Below are 15,452 nucleotides of genomic sequence, written 5' to 3'. Positions count from 1 at the left end.
TTATTTTATAATAATTGATATTTCAAAATCTGGTAGATTAAACACAAGTTGGATTTGACAGCATGGATTTAGACAATTTGCACACAACTCAAGTGCCAAAAATTATGGAGTGCATGTTCTAAGTTAGCTATTCAAAAAGATGTAGACAAATCATCACACGGGCAACATGCTGCCCACCCTAGAGTGGCCATTAATAAAATGACAAGAACAGACAAATCTGGCTAAACATTTACCTGTCACTTGAATATTCAGACAAGTATTTTCGGGGTTGCATTTTTTTTTGCCTCTATAAATAGCGGTCAGTGGCAGTGGCAGTGGCAGTGGCAGAGGCAGATGAGAAGAGCCAGTGTTGCCTTCGCTATTCTTTCGTTGGAGGCACTATGGCTAAGCTAGGAGACCGTTATTAATATGAAATTTGTTCTTTTCTTAATAATGTTTATGTTTGTAATGTCCATGGCTTCGGCTTCAGCCGCAGCAGAGCGGATGGTGACCATGGTGGGGGCTTGGCTTGATGTAAGTAATATGAAATCTTTCCGGGCTGCTCTATACCTAGCGGCAGCATTATTTCTGTCTAAAATACTTGTATTTTCTAGGTGTAGAGGGCCATATACGTTGCCTCCGGGTCCTATTCAATGGCCCCTTGTTGCCTCCCTGTTCTCAGTGGGTTTTGAATACAGGCATCGCACTTATGCTACACTTTCTCGCAAGTATGGGCCAGTCATGCATTTCCGCCTTGGGGATGCAAATGTTCTCGTTGTTTCCAGTCCAGAGCTTGCCATGGAAGTCCTTAAAACTAAGGACACCGAGTGGGCGTCTAGACCACCCACACCTGCTGGAAAATACATTGGGGTTGATTTCCACGCCCTGGATTTCGCACCCAATGGCCCTCACTGGCGCCACCTGAGGAAAATATGCGCTACCCACATATTTTCTCCCGCAAGATTAAGGGCGCAGGGTTATATCCGAAGAGAGGAAGTCCTCCGCATTGTGGACCACGTCTTCTCACAATCCCAAAGAGGCGTAGGTTTAGGTTTAGGAGAACCCATTGATCTCAGAAGTGTGAGTTATTCTTTAATGGACAATATCATTTCCCGAGTGTTGTTCGGTAACAAGTACACCCAACCCGACCATCCTATTGCCAAGGTCATGCATTCCTTCAGGGATGACGTACAGGAGGCCATGATTCTGGCTGGCGCCTTTGCTATTAGTGATGGGCTTATTCCTGGTCTGGGCTAGCTAGATTTGACGGGCCACCTTCGACATCGAAGAATCAAAAGAATAAGCCAAAGATTAGAGAGAGTTTACAAGCTTATTATTGACGACCATCGGCGTGACTTGGAAAATAACAACGACATCAGCGAGGAGACCAAAGATTTTGTGCATATTTTGCTATCTCTCCAAGGCGAAGACAAGTTATCAGACAAATCTCTCATGGGACTAATAATGGTAAGTGTTATATGCTTTTATGTTTTTTTCCTGGTTTTAGGTAAGGCTAAAATTGGATCGACAGGTATTTAATTTGTCAAAATTATTGGGGATGGCGGTAGTTGGGTCATTTTCTCTCTATTTCTTGCTCTAGCATCTTTTCCGCGCTCTCTCTACTCCCTCTCTTTCTCTCTCATCTCTCCCTCTCTCACTTCTTTCTCTCCCCTCATTCTCTCTTCATCTTACTCTACATCTCTATCTGTCCCTCCATCAATTCCACTTCTTCTCTCCTTATCTATCTCTTACTCCTTATCTCTCTCTCCCGTATGCCCTACACTCCTCTATTCCCCAAAACCTCTCTCTATCATGCATGCTTTGGAGCATAGTTACCAAATTCGAATTCGAAAACATTTTTTAAATAATATATTTTTTTTAGCCATCTTCTTTCTAATTTATTTTGAATTTTATATAACTTATAACTGTATATAATAAAAAAATCTTCAGAAGCAAATCCACCCAAAAAGAATTTACACTCACCTCTTCCCTCTAAACTATATACTCTTTTCAAAAACTTATGTTCTTAAAGAAATTTTCTAATTTAGGTACTTCCATTTCTTTCTGTGCATTTCTCTCCAAACCATATACTCTTTTGGAAAACTTATATTCTTTCTTTGATTTCAAAATTTTATTAATATAAAATCCTTGTTTATTTAGAAAATTAATATTCAAATTTATTTTATAAAAAAATCAACCTCGTCTTTAAAAAAAGAAATTTTATAATTTAAATACTTCCATTTCCTTCTCTATGACTGGGAAAAATCTAACCAGAAAATATAGTACTGTGCATTTCCCTCCAAATCATATACTCTTTTCAAAAACCTATATTCTTTCTTTGATTTCAAAGATTCATTAATGTAAAATCCTTCTCAATTTACAAAATTAATATTCAAATTTATTTTATAAAAAAAACAACCGTTTATTTTTGAAAAAAGAAATTTTCTAATTTAAATACTTCCATTTCCTTCTCTGTGAGTGGGAAAAATCTAACCAAAAAATAAGATTTAATAACATCAATGCTCATAACTCTCCAGCTTACCTTTGAGATTGGGAATTTTGATCATAACTGTTATTACTCATTTAACCTATAAAATCTAAGTAACCCATAAGTCTCCTAATTTTTATGTTTTTAGCTCCGTGCATGCTATAAAGCAGCAATTTTTTATGTTTTTAGCTGGGTGCATGCTATACCGCAGCAATTTCTATTTTCCTATGCGTGCATGCCATACAACAGCAATCTATTTGTGTTTAGCTAATGAACAATCTACTGGGTGAATCTTTTGTCTTTCTCTGCTGCTTGACATACCACAACAATTTTTGTTTTTCTCTATTGCATGCCATACTGCAACAATTTTTGTTTTACTCTGCAGCATGCCATACTGCCATACTGCAACAATTTTTGTTTTTCTTTGCAGAATGCCATGCCACAACAATCTACTTGTTCTTTAGTTAATAAACCATCTGTGGTCATTAACTATGCCAGGTAATGAATCAGACATGCGCCCAAATCGTTAAGAACCTACACTACGAACCGGATCGAATTTTATCGAACTATTCGGTATTCGAATTGTACGTATTTTTTTTTCGTATTTTTAACCGTGACTCGGCTGTATTTGGTAACTATGCTTTGGAGACCCCCTTCTCTCTGTCACTCTCCTCCCCTCTTCTTTCCCTCCCTCTCTCTTTTTATCTCTCTCCAATCCAAGCATCACAATGTAGGTTTGTCAGTCCCTCTTTGGCTCACTATCTCTAACCCAAGCTAGACAAAATAAGTGTTTTGATCCCTCTCTCTTCATAAGCTCCAAGAAGGTTTATCTAGAACTCCACATAAAATTATTCACCATCCCTAGAAGCTCCAAAAAAGTTTATCTAGAACTCTACATAAAACTATTCACCAACCCTTAACATGACTAGATTTTTGCCACAGCAAACCTTCATATTATGAAGTAATTTAACAATACACCCCATCACAATCTATTCTACACTATGTATATATAAATTCTAGATTGATTGATAAGTTTCTTTTTTATTTTTTGGGTTCTTATCCCTTTGGCCTTTGTGTGTTGTAGGATGTCTTACCATTCGGCAAGGATGTGGTGGCCGCTGTGCTTGAATTTGCAATGGCAGAGCTGATTCAAAACCAGAGCATTAAGAAAACTGCAAGGTGAAACAGACAGAGTTCTCAGTGACGGGCGTTTGTTGGATGAATCTGACATCTGCAAGATTCCATATCTAGAGTGCGTGGTGAAGGAAGCTCTTCGTCTTCATCCGCCGGCGCCAATGACGGATCCACAAAATAATGAAGAAGCTGTAGATTTAACAAGCTACAGAATTCCCCAAAATGCATCATGTTTATTAACATATGGGCACTTGCAAACAATCCCAAATGGTGGGACGAACCCTCTGAATTCAAGCCCGAAAGATTCGAGAACGAATCAAACAAGATGGGTGACTTCAGATACTTGCCCTTTTCCGCCGGGAGGAGAAAGTGTCCTGCTAGCAACTTGGCGTACCTGGCGATGCAACACGCCATAGGTGTTATGGTGCAAGCATTCGACTGGTCATGTAACGCCCTGCGTTCTTGGGCACGGGCGCGCGCTCCCTCCGTCATGGAAAATCAACTAAGTATGCGTGCCAAGGTCCGTCGTCATGTGTGTATGCGCGAGTATTGGAGAGTTTGCGAAGTATATATATGATGGGCGGGCAGCACATATGAACGCACCCACACTTGGGCGAGCCGACGTTGGAGGCAAGCATACGTGGGTGTTCATGTTAACAATTGGAAGGTCGGCTTGGAGTTAGATGGCGACCTTGGCAGCGTATATATTACAATGGACTGCGATGCATTTCAACCATCGAACAACCAACGCTCTTCGCTCTTCATCGCACAAGGTGTGCGCACAAGTGTGGAGGCACAGGTTATACACTACCGCAGCTCGGGTATGAGCCCGCCGAGCCGGCCATAGATATTGGGTGTGCGCGGTGGTGTGGAGTGGTGCGCACGGGCGCCCACGCACAAAGGTTACGCAGATTTGGGTTGTGGTTCGGGTAAGGGCCGTGCATGGGTGTGCCCACCCGCCCAACGCCGAACAGTGTAAATGTGATATTGTATATTGTATTTTGGTGGATTCTTGGCAGACCGCTGTGCGCTCTAGCACGGGCGTGCACCCTCCGTTTATGGAATGCCGGTTGAGCGCGGCTCCCGGTCATGTAAAATTCGCATGTATAATAAAAGATTGTTTATTATTATTATTGCCGAGTTGATTTATTATTGTTATATTGTTAATGGTTTCCACACATTAATAATATGAATTCATGTTTATTATGAATTGTTAAGGCGTAGTTCGTAAAGTTAACTAACGGTGAACAAGTTATTAACTTAGGCGGTGCCGCACCCGCTCAATTAAACGAAAAAAGAATTGGGGGCGTGACAGTTGGTATCAGAGCTTCGGTTCGGTGAAGCTGTTGAGCAGGGTTGCTCGTGACAGGTACTTGCATGTGAAGGAAACCGTTTCACACGAAGTGGAACAAGGGTTGGTTCAGGTTGCAGGTGACTTGGTGAATATGGAGAAGGCTGAAAAGGCAGTGATGGTAGATGAACCTACGAAAGGTGAATCTAGCCATAGTGCAGTTAAAGCTCTCCGGTACGAAGTATTGGAACATATGAGTCGATGGAGTTCAGAATGGGTTTCGATAAAGGCCGAGAACATGAAGATTCGAGAGAGCTGTTCGGAACTAAAGAAGGAACTTGAAGAACTCAAGAGCCAATGCGGAAGTACGACAGATGTTGAACTCAATGAACTTGATGAGGAGATCCAACGAAGTGGTCTTGGTCTTCAAGAGCTCTTTGATGAAAGAGCCCGGTTGAGGAAGGAAAGTGCCAGAGTGGAAGCCAAAATCAAGCAAATTGAGGAAGAGATAAAGAAGAAGCTTCTTGGTAAGAAGGTTGTTGTGATTGAGCAGGAAGAGCTCGACTACATTGACAGGTTGGGAACTCACTACCGAGAACATCCAGAGGACATTCGGAAGCTAAGTTCCATGAACTTGGTCAATGGACACTTGGTTGGTGCACTTGAGCAGAACACGGTGGAAGGAAAGCTTGAAGCAAGTCAAGCTAGGCCGGGGCCGAGTTCCCTAGAAGGGCCAAGCAAGGAGGTGAAGTACCTTAAGAGGAATGTCAAGAAGGAGCATGAGCCTATTGACACTTCTGAGGCCGAATTCTTGAAGAAGGTTGCTGAGGTGAGACACAAGACAAAGCCAACAGAAGGAGGTGATTCCTTGAAGCTAAGTTTTGTGCAGGTGACCGTGAAGGGGAAGAAGTTTGCAGCTTTGGTTGATACGGGAGCTACTCATAGCTTCTTGAGTAGGAAAGCAGCAAAGTCCTTTGGAAAGAAGACAAAGATGGAAAAGGAATGGAGTGCTTTCAAAGCTATCAACTCTACCATTAGAGCAGTTGATGGTGTATTGAAGGACACACAGGTGAAAGTAGGATCGTGGTTCGGGAAGTTGGACTTGAGAGTTGTGGACATGGATGATCATTCTATGGTGTTGGGGCTGGACTTCATGGAGCTAGCACAAGCCATGCCAATGGTGGACCGGGACATTCTCTTGATCACAGCTGAAGGAAAGACCATGATGGTGCCTATGAATAGAAGGAGTTGCTTGGGTTATAGACCAAGGATGAATTCTATGATCTTGTATCCCAAAGATCCTAATGTGAAGCATGAGGATGTGGAGCAAAGAGGACTTGGGAGTATTGTGCAAACAAAGGAAAAGAAGTTGGTGGACTTCATAGCAAAGGCTGGGAGGAAGAATGAAGGAAGTGAGAGGAAGACCTCACGAACATGGAGACATTTGATGGGAGCATCTTCTACTAAGGATCTTCACAATGGAGTTGCAAATGAAGGAAGCCTGAGTGCTACTTCAAAGGCAGTGGTTGATGAGGATTATGAAGGTAGAGATCCTGCTGGGATAGTGGACTTCTGTAGGTATGCCATGGGCATATATGACTTCCAGCTGAAAAAGGACAAGCTAGGTGAGCTTGGATGTACATGTGAGGAGATTGAGGCTGTGCACAGATACTTGAGGACACAACATCAATCCGATACATGGGTGGATGAGAGTCAGGGAGGGAGCTTCCTGGCTTTCCTTTCTCGATGAACAACCTTGGAGGGAGGTTGGTGTGGAGGCCTTGGTAGGGAGGAACCACATCAACTTTACAAGGGGCCTTGGAGGAGGCTTCTTTATGACAGATGAAGACTTGGATGAAGATGGCCAGAGGTTGAGATGGAGTCTACATGGGTTGGACATCATGGGCAGCTAGAGTCATGGACATCAGGTTGATTATATGAAGCATGTTGCAGATGGGATGGAGTTTCCATGGACCTGAGCATGGGATGATTGATAGATTCTTGATGAGTCCGAGATGTAGCAGAAGTCAGGGGAAGACTTGTGATGGCATAAGGATGTGCATTCTTATGGTTTGGGCGTATGGTTGGACTGATCACCCGACTAGTTCGAGTCATGAGGGGTACCAATGTGCAGAGATATGTTGGCATTAGTCGAGACATGGTGACACATATGTGTTGCCATCTGACAGGGAGACTACATGGAGAAGGGACACATGATGAAGACAAGAGGTCAACAATCATGGATCGAGATGACATCTTATGGAGAGCATACCGTGGAGGTGCATGCCTTGGTATGATGAGCTTGGTGGCAGTGGTCATTAAGCCGGGACATAGTGGAGAGGAGTCTCTACATGTGTTGCAAGGATGTTTGCCTTGCGAAGAAGAGTTCACATCACAGATGAGTGATGATCTTGGTGGATGGCTACCGAGATGGTATGTTGTCGAGGACGACAACGATTTCCAGTGGGGGAGAATGTAACGCCCTGCGTTCTTGGGCACGGGCACGCGCTCCCTCCGTCATGGAAAATCAACTAAGTATGCGTGCGAAGGTCTGTCGTCATGTGTGTGCGCGCGAGTATTGGAGAGTTTGCGAAGTATATATATGATGGGCGGGCAGCACATATGAACGCACCCACACTTGGGCGAGCCAACGTTGGAGGCAAGCATACGTGGGCGTTCATGTTAACAATTGGAAGGTCGGCTTGGAGTTAGATGGCGACCTTGGCAGCGTATATATTACAATGGACTGCGGTGCATTTCAACCATCGACCAACCAACGCTCTTCGCTCTTCATCGCACAAGGTGCGCGCACAAGTGTGGAGGCACAGGTTATACACTACCGCAGCTCGAGTATGAGCCCGTCGAGCTGGCCATAGATATTGGGTGTGCGCGGTGGTGTGGAGTGGTGCGCACGGGCGCCCACTGCACAAAGGTTACGTAGATTTGGGTTGTGGTTCGGGTAAGGGCCGTGCATGGGTGTGCCCACCCGCCCAACGCCGAACAGTGTAAATGTGATATTGTATATTGTATTTTGGTGGAGTCTTGGCAGACCGCCATGCGCTCTAGCACGGGCGGGCGCCCTCCGTTTATGGAACGCCGGTTGAGCGCGGCTCCAAGTCATGTAAAATTCGCATGTATAATAAAAGATTGTTTATTATTATTATTGCCGAGTTGATTTATTATTGTTATATTGTTAATGGTTTCCGCACATTAATAATATGAATTCATGTTTATTATGAATTGTTAAGGCGTAGTTCGTAAAGTTAACTAACGGTGAACAAGTTATTAACTTAGGCGGTGCCGCACCCGCTCAATTAAACGAAAAAAGAATTGGGGGCGTGACAGGTCGCTTCCTGAGGGGCAGCTGAGCATGAACATGGAGGATCAAGAATTTGGAACCAATTTTGCTAAGAAATACCCTCTGCGTGCCCTCGCCAAACCTCGACTCGGCCTCTTACCCTTGAAACCACATGCAAACAATTAAACCATTTAAACCCACCTCTTTTTTACGTCGTGCCCGGTTTCTTATGGATCTCAATATTTCCTAGTAAACTCGTATGATATGAATACACGTGATCATTTTCTTCACGTGTATCCCATACGTGCATGAATATGTTTATTAAATATTCGGTGACATTCGTAATTGAAAAGTGTATCCCATGCGTCGACGAATTTATTCATTAGATATTGCGCCACAATTGTAGTGGCAGTTCTTATTTCGTATCGTATAGCATAGTAAATGCCCCTTGACATGGGTTGATATAACACCATATAACATGCCGCGCGGTGATGAGAGAGAAAAAAACATGCTACGTGTTATATAATGTTATATCGACCTCCTGTCAAGGGGCATTTAATATGCTATAGGATACAAAAAGAAACCGCATTGTAGTTAAGGATTCGCATTGTAGTTAGGGATTTGTGTACGAACCTTATCGTTTCAGATTATGTTTTTATTTACTTTTCTCGTTCTTATGAACATGGATCAGGATATTTTCTTTTACAAATATTGTTTTCCCAGAAAATTTTGTACGCCTATATTATACAAATCAATTTAAATGTTAAATGTATAAATTTATTAAAAATAGTTTTAATAAGTAGGATGAAAAATATTAAGCTGATTATGTAAATACGCCTATACTATACAAATCAATTTAAATGTCAAATGTATAATTTTATTAAAAATAGTTTTAATAATTAAGATGAAAAATATTAAGCTGATTATGTAAATTTAAAATAAGTTGAAGTTACGTATAAAATGATATTGGAGTGACCTCAAAGTTCACAACTTAAAAAGGTTAAGAATGAATTACCTTAAAGCTAATGGATTTTCTTGAATAATAATATTATGACATAGATTTATTTTTTTTTTATTTTTTTTTAATATATAATAATTTAAGTTAATAAATCTAGTTAGTTATTTAAAGGTTATACAAATTTTAAAATTAGATTTATTTTAATTTTTAATTTATTATATATTAAAAATTTAGATTTTTCAGATTGAATTTTTTTAGGTTTTTTATAATTTTTATTTTTTTACTTAATGACCCCAGATTTTTTTTTGTTATTATTATATAATAATTTAAGTTAATAAATTTAGATAGTTATTTAAAAGTTATAAAAATTTGAAATTAAATTTATTTTAATTTCAAATTGAAATCTTTTACATAGTATTTTTTTAAAGTTTTTTTATAATTTTAAAAAAAGTTTTTTTTTCCAACTTGTAAATTCAAAATTAAATTATACTCATTAATTATATATATATAAAAAGAGCTAGCTCCAGATTAATTATAAAAGAATTATATCTTTTCCTCTTAGATATAGTGCACTATTAAAATGTTTAAATAGTTAAGAACATATGTTTTTTTTAAATAGTTCATAAATTCAAAAGTGAGTATCTTATCCTATAAACAAAAATGTCTTATTTATCTGATCACTATGATATTAAAATAAAATTATTATTATTATCAATAATATATATCCATTTTAACTTATAAGAAGGTCATCAACCCCACCCTTGAAGATCAAAAGTATCTCTCTATTCTAACTAGCTCAAAAAAGAAAATTAATATAGCAAAGATTAGAACGAATTCTCATGAGCTCCATAGTGAGACTGGCCGCTGGGTAGTTCCTAAAACGCCATGGATGGAAAGGATCTGCCATATTTGTGAGAATAAGAGCATCGAGGATGAAAGCCACTTCCTCTTAGAGTGCCCTGCATACAACCACATTAGATCTCAATTTCACAACCTTTGTTACAATACTGACCTTTCTAGTCTTTTACAATGCCAAAATTATAGTGAACTCGGGAGGCTTCTCTCCAAGCTTTTTGAGCATCGGAATAACATCTTAAATCAAAATAAATAATTTGTCTTTTTAGGTCCGATAGATCATTATTTGGTCTCAGTGGACATTAACAACCATCATCATCATCATCATATAAAAAACACATCTTTTTAAATACAAATCTCCCTTTATAAATTTTAATCTTTATATATTTAAAATAAATCCAAAATTAATATCAATATCTATTATATATCAATTTTTAGATTCAAAACTAAAAAAACATTATTCATTCTTTAAATATCTTTCACGTGTTATTTTAACATATAAGCTCCTCATTAATTAAAATAAACAAACTCTTATACTAACTTTGAACGTTGAGCTGTTTTATGATGGTGTGAGATTGTTTAAAGTGTTCTAACAAAGATCAGTAATATCTTAATCTGCGTGTTTTATATTTGATAAAGAGCGTCATTATCATAGAACTATGAAAATACTATCATACCTTTTAAGTAGGAAAAGGGAATATCAAAATAAATTGGGGGTCAAAATAAATTGGGGGTGATTATGTTGTTAGAAGATTATGAGTTCTTTTAATATTATTATTATAATATTTATAAATATTGAATTATTAATTTATATTTGAAATAAATATGGAAGAGAATATTAGAGATTTTTTTCCTTGTATCATATTTTAAAAATGACATTATAATAATATATTAATTTATTTGAATATATAAAAAATATGAAAATCGTTGCGATGTGGTATAGTTGTTAATGAATTAACATTTTAATAACATTTGTATTCAAGTTTTTGTGATCCATAATAAATTAAGCAAAGTCTTTTGGTAGAATCATATAAAAGAAATTTTTAACCGATGCTTTTTGAACCAACAAATATGGTTCATCATCAAAACTTTCGGATCAACAAATGTGGTTCATCAACAAAACTAAATATTATTTAATATTAATATTTTTGATTCTAATTACGTACTCCCATATTTAACAACACCTATCAATCATGTTTAACTATGCCCATCAAAACTGGAGAAATTATGCAACATTCTATGTGATTGAAATGAATCCATTGAATGTGATATTGTTTAAAAAATTAACTTCACCAGAAGAAAGAAATTGCTTTGATGAGTCAACATTACTCCATTAATGCTTCATCTCACTCGATGCAAAAGACTTTTGGGATAGAAATTCTTTTCACTAGGCTAACACATTTCTCATTCAATCACGAGAAAATTTGTCTGCTTATGTAACTTTTGGATTAGGAAAAATATATAAAAAATCAAAAGGTATATTAAAAAGTATATAGAGAAATGAACAATAATTTTGTAGGGGTCTTCTCTGCAAAAAGTAGGTACTTTGTGGGCAAACAACTTATTCCAAATTCAAAAAAGTAAAGAACTTGATGGCTTTGAGTTTGATATATTTTCGCAAAAGGCACATCTCCATAATGATCTAAAAAGCACGTGTGCAGATTCATCAACGCCAACCCTCATACCAAAACAACATTGACAACGTTTTACAAATGGCAGCGACATTCGGGAATGCAAGAGAAACAATCCTTAATGGTGTGTTATTTATTAAATATCACTTATTTGATAGATACCCTCAGGTGTGGGAATGGAGGTCATAATCCCTCTTTCCTCCTATTGAAATTGCCAGTGGCGGCCTCTCGCTTCCACAACGTTGCCATGAATCGCCTCGAACTCATACTAATAATAATTTAGTGTTGCCTCTTTATATTCAATGATATATCATCATTGCTCACATTATTCATTCTTAGCGTAGGGCAAAATCGCTAACATGGTCGCCTCCAACTTCAAGGTGATGTTCTTCATCATCCTCTCCCTACAACTTTGTGCTGCAATATTATTGTTTAATGGAATGTTTATGACCCTTCACATGAGAAGGTCTATGACACAAGGGATTAGAATGAAGGGACGTTTGTACCATCTAGGTCACCTTCATGGATATTACATCAAATTATCAATGGGCACTCCTGCACAGGATGTATTTATCCTAATGGACATTGACAATGATGTGGCATGGGTACCTTGCACCCAAAATTACACATGTACCAACTACCTCAGACGCACCACTATTTTTTTCCCGCCAATTTATCGTTTGCCCTTCCTGTATAGTGTGCAGATCCAAAGTGCAAGGACATGTGAGACCATGGGATTTCATCCGTGACAAATGCTCGGGGATTACTTGTCCAGACTATGCACTCTACTATGGATCCAGAAACACCACTGGGCATCTACTGACTAAGACCCTAACTTTACCAAGTGGGAGTGGAGAAATAACTAACTCTGGATTTGGATTCATATGCTCAGTGCCTTTGTTTGGGGCTTTTGGTGTCGTAGGATTTGGCAGAGGAAATGTGTGTTTTCCTACCTAGTTAAATGATTATTTCTTTTAGACGTCGTATTGCAGAGCTGAATCGGTTTGAGTAGAAAATATTGGGATCTAGTTTGAAAATAGATGAAAGGAGGTCTGCATAGAGTAGAGGAGCAGTGACTTCATGGATGTGGAGCAGTGATTGCGAAGTTTTAATGAAAGGAACAATTTCTCAATCCAATGGTAGTTGGATAGTCCAATCGGAGTTGGGCGAGGATCGATTGATCGTGGTGGCTTTCTGTGGATGTTAGTTCATAGATTTGTGGATAACATAGTCTTCCAAGCTGATCAGCAGAACCAAATATCCAGGCTTATCAGAGTCAGTTGATTATATATGAGGTCAAGTCTCAATGCTGATGGGAGTCAACAAATCTGTGTAAAAGATGTATTTTTCTTCATAGAAGATTCAGAGCAGTGCAACAACAACAAGGGTGGTTTTTTCCTTGGTGAAGGGTTTTCCACCAGATATCTTATGTCTCTTGTATGAATGTGTTTTTTACGTGTTGATTATTATTCCTGTCATGGTTATATTTTTTTAGTTGCTTATATGGTTTAAATGCATGAGATAATCTAATGTTTTTTTCGTTAATATATGTGATTCAGTAGAGAAGTGAATAAAAGGAAAATTTTGGTAATAAGGCACACCACTGATTCACCCCCCCCGGCAGCCACAAACCCCCCCCCCTTCAATGGTTCTCAAAGGTTTCGATATTTGGTATTAGATTCGGGGCTCTTGGTTGCAGCTTGATCGTTTGGGAGTAGATATGGGGTTTGTTGGCAAAATTTGTTTTTTTTTCTAGAATGGTTGCCCTCACTGCTGCAAATTACAAGGTATGACACAAAAATGAAAAAACTCAATTATTATCTTGTGGATCTAACATTTGGAGGGTAGTTTGTGAAGGTTGTGGAAAGGATCCAATTGCAGATAAAGTTTTCCAGCAGTATGCACAAGCAAGATGCATAATCTACAAGAATCGTCATGATGATGATATAAAGAAACTAGTGGGTTTGAAATGTGCCAAAGAAATGTGGGATAAGCTAGAATATATTTGATGATGGTACCAGTAGTAATAAGGAAAATGAGAAGAAGAGCAACACAAAGAATAACAAGAAGAAGAACAAGAACAAGGGCCTTCAAAAATAAGAAGCTCAGATACAATAGTGTCATTCTTCTAGTGCATATGATTCAGCAGATGATGAGAAGAGATCAGAAAATCATGAATCCAAAGGTATAAACATTATTGATTTTATTTTGAGTTATAATTTTGATGATTCTGATTTATATCATGTTGAAGCACATACTGAAGATGAGAATGTTATTAAAGGTTTTATAGTTGGGATTTATAGAATAAAATTTGAATGCAAGGATCAAGATAAATTATTGAGGATCTATGATGATAAGGAGGCCAAGCTCAAGGAAGATATTTTCAGCTTAAAGATTAAGTTGGAAGAATCAGAAAAAGTTGAGGAAGGTATGAGGAAGAAATACCAAGTGAAGGTAGAAGAAGTTGAGAAATTAGAAGTTGAAGTGGTTTCCTTGAGAAAGAAGTGAAAGATGGAGAAGAGTACCATGGCCTTGGATAATTTTCTTGAGATCGAAAGATCACCATTGGATAAATATGGTCTTGGATTTCAAAAGGGTGAGTCTAGTTTGCATGCAAGTAAATTACCAAAGAAGAACCCAAGAAGCTTGTAGCAAACAATACCAACAACAAAAGTGAGAACCAAGGAAACAAGAAGCATATCCGATAGACGATTAAGAAAAAAAAGCACCAGTATAAAAAAAAGCAAGCAGAACCAGCAACAAAGAATAAAATCCCAAGGAGAACCTACATTCAGAAGACCTTTTGCTCCTAGAGATAATCGTAGCAGCTCCATTAGATTTCAAAGGAAGAAAATTCCTTTTATTCCTTTGATACATGAGATACAATGCTACAACTGTCACAAGTATGGACATGTCGTAGCTAACTATAAGAGCAGAGTGTACATATCACATTAGTAGAGCTTGCAACAATTTCATCAAGCAAGGAGATTGGCCAACATGTATAATCATGGATTTTATGGTTATTGTTACTCATGTAACTTGTTTGGCCATAAGGCATCTAATTTCATATCTAACTAATGGAGGAGAAGCACATTTCATGCAAGGTTTAGATCTAGCATGAGCAACAGGAGATCTAATCCTCTTGCTACATATCTTGGCCATGTGGAGTGCTACACATGTCATAACTTTGGCCATATGGAAAGAGACTTTTTTTTGCCCCATTATTCAAGTCAAAATTGACAAAAGAAGCAAAAGGAAAGAGGACCTACCAGAAAACTAGTGAAGGAAGAATAGAAGCAACCAAAGACCATGTGGAGGAAGGAGTAGCAACTTTTCAAGTAGTGAAGAGCATTCCCTTCTATAGTCCATGATTATTTCATGCATGTTAATAAATGACTGCAGAATTCATGAGAGGTCCATAACCTCAATGGGAGAATTTGGTCGCTTGATGAGTACGAGATTATTGCATCAACACTTAATGAGTTCTTTTCTGCCTCATGCACATTTAGGTCCACACGATTAGCGTGTCTTTTAGAGGTATATTGATCTCAGGGGGAGCTATGCATGGTATGATGCTTCCCTAAATTATTTGGCATATTCTTCATTGTTTTCACTAAGTTATTTGTAGCAAATTTATATGTGTTCTCATGAGTGAAAAAGTGCACAATTTTCAGCCATATATATGTTTTTGGTTTCCACTAACAATTGGTTGAAATTATGTGCAATCGTGCATAGATTGTGATCATTGTAGAAATTTCTTGTAGATTCAAACTGCAGATTGTAATATGCTAAAATAATTGACTTGAATATACTATACT

General features: G+C 38.3%; 1 pseudogene; it reads left to right on the top strand.

The window, feature by feature from the left end:
* The first annotated feature begins 453 nt into the window (after positions 1–453).
* Positions 454–8,376, top strand: LOC149151429 (cytochrome P450 782C1 pseudogene; annotated as a pseudogene).
* The last annotated feature ends 7,076 nt before the right edge of the window (positions 8,377–15,452 follow it).

This window comes from Pinus tabuliformis, chromosome 9 (genome assembly GCF_031772625.1).
Source record: "Pinus tabuliformis cultivar Carrire ecotype Pingquan chromosome 9, CPIR1, whole genome shotgun sequence".
In the NCBI taxonomy this organism is placed as follows: domain Eukaryota; kingdom Viridiplantae; phylum Streptophyta; class Pinopsida; order Pinales; family Pinaceae; genus Pinus; species Pinus tabuliformis.
The sequence above is the reverse complement of the archived record's forward strand: the minus strand, read 5'-3'. Positions and strand labels throughout refer to the sequence as shown.